Genomic DNA, 17,019 nt, shown 5'->3' on the forward strand with positions numbered 1-17,019 from the left:
TCAGGCACTGTGGGAGGCCTTGTATATACATTATTTCATTTAATACAAGAACCCGAAAAGTTAAACTCTATATCATAACCCCCATTTTATAGATAAGGAAATTGAGTCTTGGAGAAGTCAAGTAACTCACTGAAGGTCCCAACTAACTAGCGGTCTAAACAAAAATTTTTGCAACATAGCCTACAACAATCTCATATTAATGGATAGGTACTCCCACATATTTTTAAAATTTGAATACTGAATATTTTTTATTTGAATCTGGAATGCGGGGACTCTGGAAAACAAAAATAAGCTGCTTAAGCTATGAAATAGGTGACAACACTGAGCTCATTTGGTCTTAATCTCACATTTCCGGACACTGTTGAGAAGGGTCCACAGAGTAACCAGGTCACGCTCGTCTAAGTGGTCTTTCAGCATCAAATCAAAATTTCCAGCTTTCTCACTCATTGTATGATTCCATTCATGTGAAATGTTCAAAATGGGCAAATCTAGAGAGATCTACAGATAGCAGAAGAGAGGTTGCCCAGGGCTGGGTGAGGAAGAGAGGGGAGAAGGGAGACTGGGTACAAGGTTTCTTTCAGGGGTGAAGAAAATGTCCTAAAATTAGATTATGGTGATGGTTACAGAACTCTGTAAATCCACGAAAGGACACTGAATTGTACGCTTTGAAGGGGATAACTTTGTGATAGGTAAATTATACGATATCAATAAAGCTGTTACAAAACCGTTCCCCGGGTTCAGTATCAAGTGATCTCTAGTCACTCCACATGGCCTGAGTCTTCCAGAACAAACATGAAAACCAGATGTGCATTAAGTAAGCCAGCACCCAAGAACAAAATGTTCAGACAACCACGACGAGACGGCAGACAACTCCTGTGAGGTCGGTAAGCTGTCCTCGGAAGCTTCAGCTTCTTCCTCAAGTGTCGTTAGGTAAGTGCGGAATGGTACTGGCTTCTGATTTTTACCAACCCAGGAAAAATGGAAGTATAATTTCATTCCTCATTGCTAAAATTTAAGTGAACAGAATGAAATCTTAAAAATGGCAGCAATAGGGGAATCAGAGGACCTCAAAAGGCCCGAAAAGACTTCAATCAAGTCGACTGGAACCTTGTGGCCGTGGGGACTCAATCGTTCTGCGCTTAGAAAAGGAGGCGGAAGAACGAAGTCAACTACTCTAAGGTTCTCCCCCACCTTCACTATTCCATCACACTATATCTGCTAAGGGTTGTGTCAGTACGTTGACTTGTCCCCTTCTAAACAATCAGCCACTGCTCTTTGACCAAGGAAGCGTCATCAAGACATCTGGACACACTGGAAATTCACGGAAGTGTCTTTCCTGGACCGAGATTTCAAGTATTCAAGTGAGCCTCCTCCCACATTCCTCATTAAATAAATGACAGTCTTATAATTTGATTAGCTATGATATCTGACTAAAATTTTAAACCTGGTACATGAAAATCAAAAGGCAGCTTCCTAACATAATGCGTAACTGCCGCAAAATAATTGTTCTCCAAAGTAAAACTTACCCTCTCCTTTATAAAAGCTGATCTTGCATCAGCTCTAACCTGTCACTCCATCTTCTTAAAGGAAACCTTAAATTTACAAAATATTTGAGGAAGGGAGAACCATTCTTAGAGAGCTACCACTGAAATAGATGGTGGGTGATGTTAACTTAATATTCAATTTCGCTATATCTGGTTTTCATTTTTCTCTCTCCAGGAATAGTTTTTATTTGTTTAAATATAAAGGAACCCCATTTTTAAATATTAATATGCAGAAAAGTATAAGAAGAAAATTAAAACTGCCAGAAACTCCCAGGTTTAAAACGATCCCAAAGCCCTGTGAACTTAAGGTGACCACCTAGCCTGTCTCCCCAAGCATAACACACACAGAGACAGGCATGTTTAAAACATGGCCAAGTATGTGAGGCACAAATAGTCTGAACTTAAAGATTGTTTTCACTTAAAGATCTAACATTACCATTTCCTCATATTACAACGTTTCACAGGTAAAACTGTAACAGTTGCATAATGATCCATCATGCAACTTTCTTCCACTACTGTATGTTTTGATTATTTCCAACTTTTCATGATAACAAATAATACTTCAATGAGTATTTTTGAAATTAAAACTTTTACACCCCTACCTGGACAATTCCAATCTTTTGCCCTATTCCTTTTGTAATTTTCTCTGTTGGTTTTAGGAAGAGAAAGTGCCTCCCCATCCAAAAGTCAGAATTCTTACTGTATGATTGTTTTTCTTTCTTTCTTTTTTAAAATTTAACTCCTTAACCTATGGACTGTATTTTTATACATTTTTAAAGACTCCAAATGTATCTGTCACATGGTTGAATTTTGGCCAGATCTAGAGTATGTTATTTGTCCAGCATTTTCAAATGCACATTTGCGTTTTTAAAGGAAATACGTGTCTCATATTCTTGGCTTTCCACTAAGTTTCAGAAAGTCTTCAGGACGAATAAAGTAACCAAAGCTTTGATTATCAGCAGGAAATTACAGTGGGCAGGAATGAAGAGGACTCCCGTACAGGCCAGATTAAAGCTAATCAATCAGGAGATCAAATTCCCAGCCTTAGTGGTTTTATTACTTTAGCCTTAAAAAGTCTCGAAAGTTCCAAGGTTAGCTTACGTAGTAGAAAGACAGTTTTCAAAGCTATGGGCTTATCCTCCATGTGGACTGGTCACCACTGGTCTCATTTAATGACCACGAGCAAGCTCTACGTCCCACCACTGGTCACTGGTTCTTGCCACTGGTCACCAGCAGAACATGTGGGAAAGCAGAGCACAAGCTCACCCCCCACCCAGTGGAAAAGGAACACAAAGGACGTGCTTGCTGGTTGACAGTGGGTCAACAGAGGCATCTTTGAGCAGGACGGGCAGCACAGATGTCAGTATGTACATGGCTGCCTCCCATTCATAATAAAGACTGGATTCTATTTCCCGAGGACATCAGCTTCTCATACCATGTTTTCCCCACCACGGCCTCCCTCCGAGGCACCCTACTATTACTGCTGACCAGCTGCTGTGACTTGGGACAAGTTATGCAGCCTTCCTGGGACAGTCCCATCAACTGTAAAATGGGGATAAATAAAGACAGCTGACCTCTTAGGGTTGTTGTGAGGGTTAAACAAGAGACTGAGAGCAGGACTGTGCTTTCTGAGCGTCAGTATTGTTATTACTACTGCCAGCGCCTCTACCACTCCTGCTACGAGTGCTGACACCATCACCCCCAGAAATGCCACACCAGACTTAAACTGGGTTCTTCAGAAGAAAAGAGGGACCGAGGAAGCCTACAGTCAGCTCAGCCCTGGGAGCGGAATCCGTCCTCAGCCTTCGCAGTCCCTCTGGGAAGCCAGCATTTACCGTCATTACTAAGATAGTGAATTTCTGGGGCAGGTGGTGTCACAACCTCCTTGGTTTTCTGTCCCTACTTTCTGATATGTAAACACAAGACCCATGCACATTGGCACTTTCCACGTGCAGAGTTAAGAACAAGAACCCAGGGAGGGGGTGCTTAGAGATGAAAAAGGCAAGGGGTGACATCCATGGATCTGACAACGCCAGAAACTGCAAATAAAGAGCCGGCAGCTCCCAACACATGCACCTCAAAGATGAAGACTGTGGGCAAGAAGGAGAGTGATCCAGGGTGTGGATGGAACTGGCTTACGGGAGAAAATGTATCAAGAGACTCAGCAGTCAGAAAGCCCACTCCTACGTCACAGTTACTCCTAGGTATTCATTTCTTTTCTCTGAGTCCTTTTCTTCTGACTTTCAACCTTCCCAGTGCTTTGGGTGTGAGCCAATTCCTGTTGAAACAGTTTGCCTAAGGATTTGTCTCCAACTTTGAAACTCAGATTCATTTTAATAGAAAATAAGGATCATATGCTTCTGGAACATCAATTATGTTCATAACCATCCAAGATTTATGGGACATCTAGAGGACTTTGAATGTTAACAAGAAAGCATGTTGGATAAAAATTAATTGGCTCAAGCTTAACTTAAAATTACATGATATGGAATGGGAAAAATGGCCGCCCGTCTCTGCTTGATTTTAGCCAAAAGGCAGAGCTGTAACAAAACTAAACCAGTCTGGCAAGATGAGAACAAGAATTGCAACGTGCGTGCCAAACCTAGAGTCAGGGGGAAGATTTGCTTAGATCCCAAATCACAGATTTTGAACTTGCTGTTGTACCGTCTTTTTTCTTCATGTTTGAAGGAAACTTGATGTAATGAAATCTAGGTTTTAGGGAGTTTCCCCTCTTATTCTATCCTTTGCCACATTGTTCATTTCTGTTTCTAATCAGCGGTATTTTGTTTTGTTATCATCTGTAGAAGAAAAGGCTGCAAAGCTCTTGGGAACACAGAAACTGAGATCTACCAGACATAAACCAGCCTCACATGAGCTTTTTAAGACTCTTCTCCGTGGCAACTAAGCACAAATGAGTCGTCAACGAGTAAAATGCCTTAACACTGTCCTTTAAAATCATCGAACAGCTACAATCAGACTGACAAAAGTCTTCCTTTAAATTTTTAAGTAATGGCATTTAATAATAATAGCATATATGTGCGGTAATAGCAAATATTAAGCAAGTCGTAGCAATCACTGCTTTGGGGGGAGTGGGACTTGCTGTTAAGGAAAATATCTGCAGAGGCAAGGTCAGCAACACAGCTAGCTGCACGCCCGTGTCTTGGTGGGGATAAAGCGCCGTCAGTTTCCCAGTCCTGAGATGGCACGGAGCCGCACCTTCACAACTTCAGCCTCAGCCCATCTGGGACTGGGAACCGTAGCGTTCAGCAAGTCACCACAAAGATTTTTTTAAGTACCGATTTCTGTCTCCTTTCCATCTCAATTTTACATTTTTTAAACAGAGGAGAACATGAGAGAACAGGCCCTTCCTGAAACACTGTATTTCCCAGGGTGGGGGAGAAAAAAAGGAGGAGATTAAAATGACAATAACAGCAGCATACTAGCATATTTTAAAACACTAGTGCTTAACCTGAACTAAAGCATACTTAAAATAACATAAAAGCAAGTCTATTTCATAAAGTGTTGCAAACTTGAAAATACCATCAAGTCGAACCACTCTTTTATAGACCAATTTCATGCCGATTGCTTTGGTGACGAGTGAACAAAGGTAAAATCACTCTCTGGATGTTTAAGTTAATGAAATTAAGGAAGACACTCCCTTGATATTTCATTCTATTCACTTAATTTCATTTTAATACTATTAGCGATACTTTTATGTCTTACAACACTCCATGTTGACAGTCATATTTACTGTTAGAGCAATCTCGGATTCTGAGGAATCACTTACAAATAAAAACAGTGACGGCTAAGGAAGGGGTTCAGTCCAGCTCGGTCCACTTGTACACATGCCCACATCAACTGTTATGCAGGTATTTTCTGAGGCTTTCTAGAAAAATTCCAGACTTTTCAAAGAGAACATTAAAACGGTATTCTGGTCCCTTGTAACTATAAGAAGTAGGCCCCAGAGAAAACCACGCATCAAGCAAACATGCACAAGTGTGTGAGGGATGACACTGGAGCTGGGTGCAATGCGCTGCTGCCTAATGTTCCAAAAAGCAAAATCAACTGTGTATAAAATCACAGGCATGCCTAGAAGGTAGACTGGGAAGACACAAAGAATGGAATTCTGAAAAAGGAACTGAAAATACAAACAAGTACAGAACTCCAGACTGCAAATCCAATACATTTATGCCATTTCTTGACTTCCACCTGCACTTAATATTGTCCAACAATGCACATACTAGGAGAACCATAAGCCCCAAACCTCTGTAGGATCAACAAACTCACCTTATTTTCTAAAAGAACACGGCAACAGCATAAATGCTATGCTGTCAAATCATCGCCCCGTGAGGACAGAAAAAACAATCTGACATATGCAGCAGAAAGTTCAAGACGTTATTTACTAACCTGGTGCCCCTGTGAGAGTAGTCGCTTCATCTTGCTTTAAAGAAAGAATCCTTACTATGCAGCTAATCTCCAAAGCAGCTGATAGCCGAGAGGAGAAAAAACTGACTACCACAGAAGCTACATACGCGGGGAAAGCAGTCGGTTCCCAAGCCCCGGTTTTGGCTGACTCCCCATAGGCAACTTAAGTCACAGCCAAGCCCACAAAGCACTTTAGCCTCTAAGCTTTAGGAATGAACTTGAAACCACTCCCATATGTTAAATAGACACTAGGCTGCTGTGAGAAATAAAACCCACATACAGAAAGAGCTAAGGCTTCAGGCTTCGTTTTTGTATTTGCTGCCCAAGAAAACTGTAACACCCTCACTCGCTTCTCTCCCCTCAGACGCTGTGTTAAAGTGACTCATTCATTTTAAACAAGAGGAATACAGTTTCCCCTCCATTAGGGCTGTGAAATGAGTTTTACATTGTTGCCCAAGTTGGTGGTGGTGGTGGAACATACAGCATTACAATTTCACATTGCCTAAGAGGGACACATGGAGCTATTGTTTGAGACTCAAAGGCACACACTATCATTACTTCTAGATTTAAAAAATATCATTAAATAAGTGTAAAAACCTCATTTATCACTAAAGCCAAAAAATTAATCTAAGTTCAAGAGGAAAATTCATCAAAGAACCTTCTAACTTCTGATTCTGACTTAATATCTATAAGCTTGAAAAGTCACTCATAATTCAGTTTCACCATCTAGAGATATGTTGTTTATAAAATAAAAAAGTTTTCTTTTCAGTTTTGTAATTTTGTATAGTTTAAACCGGAATTTAATATAACTCATGGTTTCAAAGGAAGAAATTTTTATTTATTTGTCATCCTACAAAAATATAACTAATAGTTTCATTAGGGCATTTATATCTTAAAGCAGCCAATAATGTTCCAGTGTATTGCTTGAGAAAGAATAAAAATCCCATGCTCTGCTTTTTAACATAATGTGCTCACAGTATACAGAATTCTCCCCTAGTTTTCAACTCCAAGAACAGTTTTAATTCTAACGGCTTTCTTCCATAATTTCTACTTTATTTAAATAAGACATGTTTAACATAATGGTCAAGGATACCTAATTTTACTGTTTCTCCTGAGCCATAAAGATGGGACCAAATATTCCAAGGAAAATTTGATTCACTTGTTGCCAAGTTGATTTACATGTATTTCTGGTAAAATTCAAGTTACCCAAAACCTATGAAACATAAGCCATTAGTATATTACCTCAACAAGATCAGGCGTGAAAAGCCTCAAGGGTCCCTCAGATCTGACACTCGCCCTGCTATCCTTCTCCACCCACTCCCAGGGTGAGGGCTCAACTGTTTCTCCAGGGGTAACTTTGTAAATAAGGTGGGCAAAACAGCCACCCCAGTGAGAAAACCAGCTCCAGCCCTGTGGCCCATGCCTTATAAAGGAGCCAGTGCTCCACCTGGTGGCAAAACCAAGTAAAAGCTGGAACAGCTAAGCCTCAGGCCAAATTTTACTTTGATGTTGAAAGAAAAACAAAAAGGAAGAAAAGAATTGATTATAAGCGCACATTAATGTTTCATACAATGTGTGGTAAGGATCGTGAAAAGTTTTTTTTCTCCCACAGAGTGTAATATTTATAGAGGATATGAAAATACTCATGCAAAAAAATGTAATTACATTCAAATCCATCTCTTTAATATGGATCTGATTTGCAAGCATGTATGATTTGCATTCCCAGAGAAATCCTCTGATAAATAACACTGATCTCCCCTTTACCCAAAGGGCTATAAGAAAAATTCCTGGGAGGTCAACATAATCCCTGAAATGGAAAAACCATGGGTAAATTCCCAACTCAACTACCTAACTGCAGGTGGGACAGCATCTCCATCATTCTGTTAAAAGGCTGTATCCCCAGGATCTTTCCTATCTATCTTTCAAAAAAGATTTCCTTTTGTCTCATATGCATTATTTCTGCTAAAATCAATGTCTATATCAGATCAACTTCAATAGGGATGAAGAACAGTTAAAGACTGGATTTCAAATTACACTACAGTCTTTAATGAAACTCCAGCAAAAATCAAAGTATAGCAGGATGTCACTTTTAAATGGGACTAAGCCACATTACTGAAATGAAAACTAATAATAATCGCTAATATTTAAGCTCTCACTATAAGGTAGGTATGGTTCTAAAGTGCTTTACAAGTATTAACTCATTCAAATCACACACCATTATTATACCAGTTTTATAGATGAGAAAACTGAGGCATCTAATGGGTAAATACCTTGCCAAGATCAAACAGCTAGTGATGGAGCTGGAATTAGAACCTAATTGGGAGAAGAATGTCACCCCTGTATCATTAAACAAAGGATGTTACAGCCATCAAGCCTCCAGACACTGCAGCCACCCCTGGCAGTGCACTCTTGGGGGATTCAGGATGGAGGAAGACAGGATCCTGGCCCTAGGTAGTTAAGGTGCATATCAAATGAATGATTTCAGTGCCCTCACTCTTTTAACTTCCCATACATAGAAAAGTGCTAAATTCATTAACTTGAGATGTCTGGTTTTTCTTTAATTAACAGTAATCTTTTGATATTCCGACTCCCTGGTTTTAGTTGCAAAAACTCCTATATATCCTGGCTCCTCCCTCACCTCTTTGCAGCAGTTTCTCAGATCTATTTGAGAGGCTGCCTCCCTGGGCTTATGGTCTCAGCAAGTCCACCAAATAAAACAAAATTCTCTGCTTTTAGGTTGTACCTTTTTTTTCAGTCCACAGCCCTAAAATCAGTGCTCCTAACCACATACTTTGATAATTCTGCCCTCCTGCATGCACACCTCTTGTGAATCCCTGCCAGACCCTAGTCAAATGCAAGAGAGTGGGAGATGCTGGACGAGATGGGCTCTGTGGACAGTCCTCATGATGATGCAGGCAGGGAAAGGCTATCCAGCAAAGTGGTCACAGAGCTGAGACCTGCAGGCCGTACAGCAGGAAAGGGATTCCCCAGGCAGAGGGCACTCACTTAGCCTGCCAAGGCAAAGGGAGAAGCAGGGAGCGGGTCACTGGAGGGACCACAAGGAGCTTGGTGACGCTGGGGGGACCAGCAGAAGAAAACTCCCTGAGGGAGGCAGGAGTCCTCAGATGACACATCACGGAGGTAAAGAGGCATCACCAAGAGATTTTAAACCAGAAAGTGGCCAGATGTGCATATTAGAAAGAGAAGCAAGAAATGTAGAAGACATTCCAGGTAAAGGGGAGGGCAGACCAGTCTAAAAGATACAAGTCCACATTTTCACAAACTTTATCAAGGAGGCTGGGGCAGTAATCCTGGAGGCAACAGTGCTTACTTGCTCACTTGCTCAAGTTAGGTTTGGGGTCTGAGCCATGCAGAGGGTGGTATCCACAGAGCTGTGAACACACGTGGAAGAGCAGGCTGGAGGGAGGAGGGGGGTGTGGGATGGAGGCTGAGTGCAAGGTCCTGTGGGCCATCCAGGGTGGACGCACAGCAGGCTGCAGGAGATATAGGTCTGGTGCTCCGGTCCCCCGCATGGACAGCAGGTACACATCTAGGTGTCATCGCACTTAAAGGATGACTGCAGCTGGAGGGCAGCAGCAGGGCACAGAGCATAAGAGGAAAGGAGGAAGTTTTAAAGCAAGGGGTATCTGAGCAACTCAGAGAGAATTCAGGACATGGGTAGGGAAAAGTTTTGTTTTAAGTTTTACTAATCTTTAACTGAAATTTAGCATTTCTTTCTGTTGCAAATATAGGCAATTACCTGTACCTCTCTTGACACAAGTAGAAATCAAAGATACCTTCATATCACATGACAGTATTGCAACTATCTCAAAGTATTGTCTCCACTCATTACTACTTCAAAATTATAGCAATTATTACGCCTGCCACTAGCTCTTGGTATGTAGCGCATCAAGAAAGGATGGATACTATAATATTACTTTTTTGGTATGTTGATAACTGTGTATCAGCTTGACTGGTTTCCTTCGCAATCCTACCCATTCTAATTTTCATGTATTTTTGTTGTAAGAATCTCTGCTGCAAGCAATTTCAACGCACAACTAACTGGCTGTAAGGCAATTCTGCCATTAAAGATGAAATAACGAAAATAAAATAATAGAGACATTAAAAAGGACATAATGAAACAAGAAAAATTAGTAACAAAAATTTTTAATATTTTCTTAGTGAAAGCAATGATACTTCCTTTCTCAAAGTCAATTATTAAGGATTCAGGATCTAATATTGGATGTAAGTTCTTCATGATATTAAAAAAAAAATCTGCTGTAAGCTCCTTCAGATTTCCCTGGGAGTAAAAGGAACAGACAAGGGACGTGACTAGTAGTACATATCTGGGCTGCATTTAAATGTTTCATGACAGGACCAGTCCTTATATTTCACCACATCTTCCAAGCCAGATTCTGTGCCAAAAACCAAAATTCTGTCTATACCAAGTTCTCCACTATCAAATAGCAAAAAATTTTCACCATTTTCATAAAACTTAGCAAGAACCATGTAACCACCTCTCCTTGGGGAGACAGGAGGAGCTTGATTCTGTTTGAATATTGAGTGATACATTTGGTAAAGATGGCCCTGCAGAACACGCTGCTATATCTACATTAGCTAAAGAATTGATCACTAATGCTCTCAAAGACTGTTGTGTATTACTAGCTGCCTCTTTCATATTTGCCATAGCTTGGTAAACTTTGGGGTCTGATGGGTGAGAGGGATGGACTACGCTCACTGAAGAATTTGCAGACTATGTTATCATCTTTTAGCATAGTATGCAGTCTGGCTTTACATTCTCTTATTTCACACTTCAATAAGTTTTCTTATCATTGTATTTTCTATCAAGTTGATATAACGTAGTTGAAACCAAACTGTCAACCAGTTATTTTATCTTTTACAGCAAAATTGCCTTACAGCCAATTAGTTGTGCAGTGAAACTGCCTTACCGCAAAGATGTTTGCGGCGAAAATACATAGAACCTCTAATTTTACATTTATATCAGTGTATTAAACATTATTCTGAAAAGAGTTTCATTAGTCCATGCAGACACACACACACACACACACACACACACACACACACACAAAAGCAAAGAACAAATGATTTAAGGGGGGGTGGGTGCCGACACAGGAAGACAAAAAAGGAATGCAGAAAAAGGGAAGCCTGGTGTGAGATGATCAGGATTCAAACCCAGGACTTCTGATTTGTGTTCTTGCCTCCACCAACACACCCTAAAATAATAAAAGTACTAATCCCTTCATTTGTGTCAACAAAGTGCCTTCACAGGTATCAGCTCCTCAGCTCATCACAAAGCCCCAGAGTAGTAAAAGGCGGGCAACGACAACCTGCCCAAAACCTAAGCCAAGCCGCTGCCCCAGAAGCCACCACTCCGCGGGCCAGTCCGGGGAGCTTGGCACCTGCCGCCCCACCCTACAGAGCCTGAGTCCTGAGCACAGAAGGGAGCGGTCCCTTATGCCATACTAGCTAGAACCCAACTGGAGAGGATGGAAGGGCGAGGGCAGAGCCTGCTTCTCTTCAGGCTCCTGTTTGCAGGCAAGGCTAGCGCTCTGTTTGGATGGTTTGCTCAAAGCTCTTTTATTTATGTTCTGATTGGTGATCCGGGTGAATTACAAGACTTACAATATTTCAACTGTTTTATTTTCCTCCAGCTATAACCAGAACAGAAGCCTATACTTAAGCAATTAGTTTGAAATTAGATAGACAGGCTGAAACAATGTGCTCCCTGTTCTCTCCGGGCTGTGCCCACCAACTGGCGTTCATTATTTAATCTGTGACACGTGTTGCCAGGGCTGTGTTAACGACAACCTGCCTTACTGTCTTCACATCTATTCCCAATTCTGCAACATCTGCATGGCTCATATTTACATTTTATCTTATTTTATTTTATTTTGCTTCTCTTACTTTTATAGGGTCATATTCTTAATTACTACAAAATACTCTGAAATCTATTCTAACCCTCTAAAAGGTAACACCATTTTTTAACTTGCTGATACAAAACACTTAAGGGGCACACACAGATACCCTTTTAGATTGCCACAAAATTATTTCATTATAATAAATTTTATCTCATGGTTGGCTAGATAAACTGGCTTTATTTTTAAATAATTCGATCAGTTCACAGATTACATTGGTCCCTTCTCATATAATGTGTGTTTCCTTTTACATGATAATGAAAATGTGGCTTTACGTGACTGACATAATATGCTTGTAAGGGAGGAAAACATTCTTCCTTCTTCTCTTCCAGGTTCTTTGGTTGGTTTAATAATTAAATTGACATAAGACAGAGTAACCGAAGAAAAACAAATTTAATTTTGTACATATGAGAGCCCATAAAAATATGAGATTCAAAGAAGTAACTAAAGCAGGCAGCTTTTATCTTTTAGACAAAGAACAATAAATTTGTCAAGAACTGACAAAACATAGGGGTATGGGGCTTGGGGTAACCGCAAATTAGTGAACAAGTAACAAGTTTTGTTTATTCAGTCTTCTCGGCCCTGAATTCCCTCTCTCTGGCAGTAAGTATACCTTCTTCCCTCCTGGTACAGGGAGGGTCCCTTTCACTTGGGAGATTTATTTCCTGCTTTCAGAGGGACAAAGGAGGGTCAGGTGTCCTACTTACACTGACCGTTTTTTAAGTAACTTTAATTCAAAATAATCAATATGCCAAAATAGCATATTGTGGGGTGGCATGTTCTGCTCTCCTACATGTTCTTTTGAAAAACAAGATGAATATTTCCTAATATGCATGTTAAAATGTAAATTAGTATGTTTATTGGTTGGCCTTCAACTTCTAAGTTTCTGTACTTTTTTTTCTTTTTTCTTAAAATAAGGAGCCATAGTGAAATTTGTCATTTGCTTTCTAGTAACAGTCACCTAAAAACTAGCGTGAGAATTCTTGTGGATAAAAAAGAGAGTTCAACATTGGTTTCTGGGCCCCAGGAACTGAAGAGCAGTGCCCTCCTGCAGCTGCCTGTCCGCGTACGCCTGGCCACATGGACTTGGCACGTCCATCCACTCTGCGTGTATCACAGGGTAACGCCCCGGCCGCCTGCACTACGGGGGAGAAGGGACTGAAGCTGGCAGCAGCAAGCCTGTGATGTGTTACCTCCTTTCCTAACCACCCAGAAGCACTTCCTTCCTCACTTGCCCAATCCAAGCAAGGAAGGGCTTCTTGTCACCCTGACAGTTCCTGTAGCCTGAAGCCACTTCCTTCCATTCCTACTCTGTTTTCTTTGTGTTGCTCTCAAACTGCTTCCTCCCAAGACCTCTCCCTCCAGCCAAACTGATTTATTCTGTTTTTCAACCCCCTAGTTCTTCCTCCCCTTTGGGTTTATGCCACTGCCCCACCTTCGATGCCCTTCCCAGCATTTCAAGGGGCAGCCCAAACCCCCATCCTCCACAAGCCTTCTCAGACTACCATGGTTTAAAAACACTGCTTTTATTTCTCACACCTAGAACAATCGGCAGCAGCAAATGCATTAGACAACTAATTAAGCCTGATGACATTTGTACTATTGTCTGGATTGAGTATTTAAATATTCTGTGGCATTTAACCTTGCACAGTATCTGTATCTATTTTCTCCAACTAAGTTATCAGTAACTGTGGATCACACGATATACTTCTGAAATTGACCACTGTAAACAGCATTTATAGGCAAATTCCACCTTACATAGCATTCATATCTATTTGTTGATTGATTGTAAGGGATTTAAATCATTTATATTATTGAATAGTAATTACAATGACAACAGCCAACAGACACTAGCCACAGTGTCTTATTACACCCAGTATCTTATTTGACATTCACATCTGCCCTTGAGGTAGATACCATTATTTTCCCCATTTCTCAGATGAAGAAAATCAGGCCAGCAAGGTTAACTTGCCCACAGTCATTAAGTCAACATATAGTTGTTGAGCACCTACTATGTGACAGTCATTGCTAACAGTATTAATGATTCAAGGCAGAAAGTCCCCATCCTCAGGGGGCTTTTATGTATTCTACTAAGGGAAACAGATTATCAACAAATAAAACAAACAAATATCAAACCAGATATTGCTAAGTGCTAGGAAGAAAACCAAAGCAGAGTAAAGGGCTGGAGAGTCATGGGGTGGGAGGACATTCTTCTTAGATAGGGCAGTCAAAAAAGGTCTCTCTGGGGAAAGGACACTTAGGCAGAGATCTGAATGAAGTAAGGTAACAACCCATGTAATTATCTGGGGAGAGGTTCTGGCAGAAGAAACAGAATTTGCAAAAGCCCTGAGGCCAAAGGAAGCTTGGAAAGTTTAAGAATAACAAAAAGTTCGATGTACTCAGAATATTGTGAAAGAAAGAGCAACAGAAGAGGATGAAGTCAGAGAGCAAACAGAGAGGTCTGATCATGTAAGGCTTTGTAACCATTGCACAGGTTTGTTTTTTTTTTTTCCCCCTAAATATGATGGAAAAGTGCTAGAAGGTTTCAATGAAGGGAGTGAAACACTGTGGTATTTTTTTTTAATTGAAGTATAGTCAGTTACAATGTGTCAATTTCTGGTATACTGTATAACACTGCAGTATTTAAAAAGGTGACTCAAGCTGTGTAGCTAAAGAATAGACAGAGAAAGAAGATAACTTAGGAGAATGTTGCAGTAAACCAGGTGGGAGATGAAGATGGCTTGGACTAGAAGGATGACTAAGAAGCAGAAGATTTAAGCTATACTGTGAAGACAGAGCCAAGAGGGTTTTCTGATATGGGTAGTGACGCGGGGTGTAACAGAAAGAGAAGTGTCAAGGAAGACTCCAAAACTGGTATATGAGCAGTAAGGAGAAAAGTCCAACTATTGAGCTGGGGAACGTGGTGGGTGGTAGGGAGTGAGAAGCAGCAACACATTTTAGAGGCAAATTAAGAGTTCCATTTTGGGTGGGTTAAGTTTGAGATACCCTTTGGATACCCAAATGAAGATCAGTAGGAAGCTGAATATTTAAGTCTGGGGGTTGGATATATAAGTCTAAGATTCAGGACTGAGATATAAAATTGGGAGTCAGATGGCTTTAAACATTGTGGTTGGCTTTAAATAACATACTCACACCACGAAACTGACTGAGAACAAATAAACGACAGAAGTCTGAGGACTGAGGCTCAGGGCCCTCCAACATCTAAATGTCAGGAAAAAGAGAAGGATCCAACAGAGGAGGCCAAAAAAGAGCTGCCAGTGAGATGGGAGAAAAATCAGGAGAGCGTGGGGAGAGAGACACCAGGTGAACAAAATGCTTCAAGGATACAGTGATCAGTCATGTCAAAGGCAGCTGAAAGATGGAGAAAGAGGTAAACTGAACTGACCATTGGACACAGCACCATGGAGGAAAGAGTTCAAATGAGAATGGGACGACAAGACATTGCTGAGAGAAACTAAAGACCTGATAAGTAGCTATACCATGTTCATGGATTGAGGGACTAAATATTAAGATGCCGGTTCCCCACAGACTGATCTATAAGTTCAATAAGCCCAACCACAATCATCTCACTGCGCTTTCTGTAGAAACTGACAAGCTAATTCTAAAATAGTATTATAGAAATGCAAAGGACCTAGAATAGCCAAAGCAATTATAAAAAATAAGCCAAAGCTGGAGGACTTATACCACCTGAGTTTAAGACTTTGAGTAGTAAGTCTGCCTAAGCAAAACAGTCTGATACTGGCATGGGATCAACAAAGAGATCAATGAGACATAATAGAGAGCTTAGAAACAGATGCACACTTCCATGATCATCTGAATTTTCACAAGTTGACAAAGAAATCCAATAGAGGAGGACAAAGCTTTATAACAATGAAGCTAAGACAACTAAGAATCTATATGGCAAAATAAGTAAGTCTTTTTTTTCAGAGATCTAAACAATTTTCTAATTTATTAATCTTTTAATTTTTATACAATTTTTTAAAATTTCATACAATTTTAAAGGTTACTTTCCATTTACAGTTATGACAAAAATAAATAAGTCTCAATCCCAACTTTACACCACACACAAAAATTAATTTGAAGTGGATCACAGACCTAAATGTAAAAGCCAAAACTATAAAGCTTTTAGATATGACACAGAAAGCAATAAACTTAAAAGGAAACAAATTAGACTTAAAGTTAAACATTTCTGCTCATCAAAGACACAATTAAGAAAATGAATAGATAAATCACATCCTGGGAAAAAATATATGCAAATCATACATCTGACAAAGAACTGATATCTAGGCTACATCATGAAAGCTTATAATTCAATAAAAAGAAGGTAAAAAGTTTGACGAGACAGTTCACAGAAGAAGATAAACTAATGATCAATAAGCACATGAAAAGTGTTTACTATTAATAGTCATCAGAGAAATTCAAACAAAGAGCACAGTGAGGTATCACCGCATACCCACCAGAATGGAAAAGCATTAAAAAGGCTTATAAAACCAAAGGCTGCCAAGGACATAAAGCATTCACAACTCTCATATACTGTTGGTCAACGTATAAAACAATACAACCATATTTTTTTTAATCTCTAGCAGTTTCTTATAAAACTAAATATACACCTACCCCATGACCCAACAATTTTATTCCTAAGTATTTATCCAAAAGAAAAGAAAACATATATCCACAGAAAGGCTTTTGTGTTTGAGGCAAGTTCCTTCATAATAGCCTCAAACTGAAAACAGCCCAGGTATCCATCAACAGGAAACAGACTAAACAAACTGTTGCATAGTCAAACAATGGAATAGTATTTAGTAACAGAAAAGTGTGAACTACTAATACACATGTTATGGATGAATCTCAAAAACATTATGCTGAGTGAAAAGAACAGACACAAGAAAGTACACACTGTATGATTCAAGTCATACATGGTGGGGAAAATCAAAACAGAGGTTGCCTCTGGCAGGAGATGGGAGGGTGGGCCAAGAACCGACTGGGAAGGAACATGAGGGAACTTTCTGTGGCGACGGTCATGTTTCATACCTTGATGAGGGTCTGGATAGCAGAGGGGGTGTACACCTTTGTCAGAACCCCGAATGACTCAC

At 40.2% G+C, this 17,019-nt stretch overlaps 1 protein-coding gene across 4 annotated transcripts in view; it reads right to left on the reverse strand.

The window, feature by feature from the left end:
- Positions 1 to 17,019, reverse strand: part of PLD1 (phospholipase D1) — a 173,248-nt gene that overhangs the window by 123,936 nt on the left and 32,293 nt on the right. Inside the window, exon 1 of one of the 4 annotated variants that reach the window (XM_010976284.3) lies at positions 5,952 to 6,592. The exons of the other annotated variants lie outside the window; for them this stretch is intronic. The gene's annotated coding sequence lies outside the window, so the exon portion shown is untranslated. Of the gene's footprint in view, positions 1 to 5,951; positions 6,593 to 17,019 lie in introns of those variants that run through there. 4 annotated transcript variants of the gene reach the window in all.

The sequence above is a fragment of the Camelus dromedarius genome, chromosome 2 (assembly GCF_036321535.1).
Source record: "Camelus dromedarius isolate mCamDro1 chromosome 2, mCamDro1.pat, whole genome shotgun sequence".
In the NCBI taxonomy this organism is placed as follows: Eukaryota; Metazoa; Chordata; class Mammalia; order Artiodactyla; family Camelidae; genus Camelus; species Camelus dromedarius.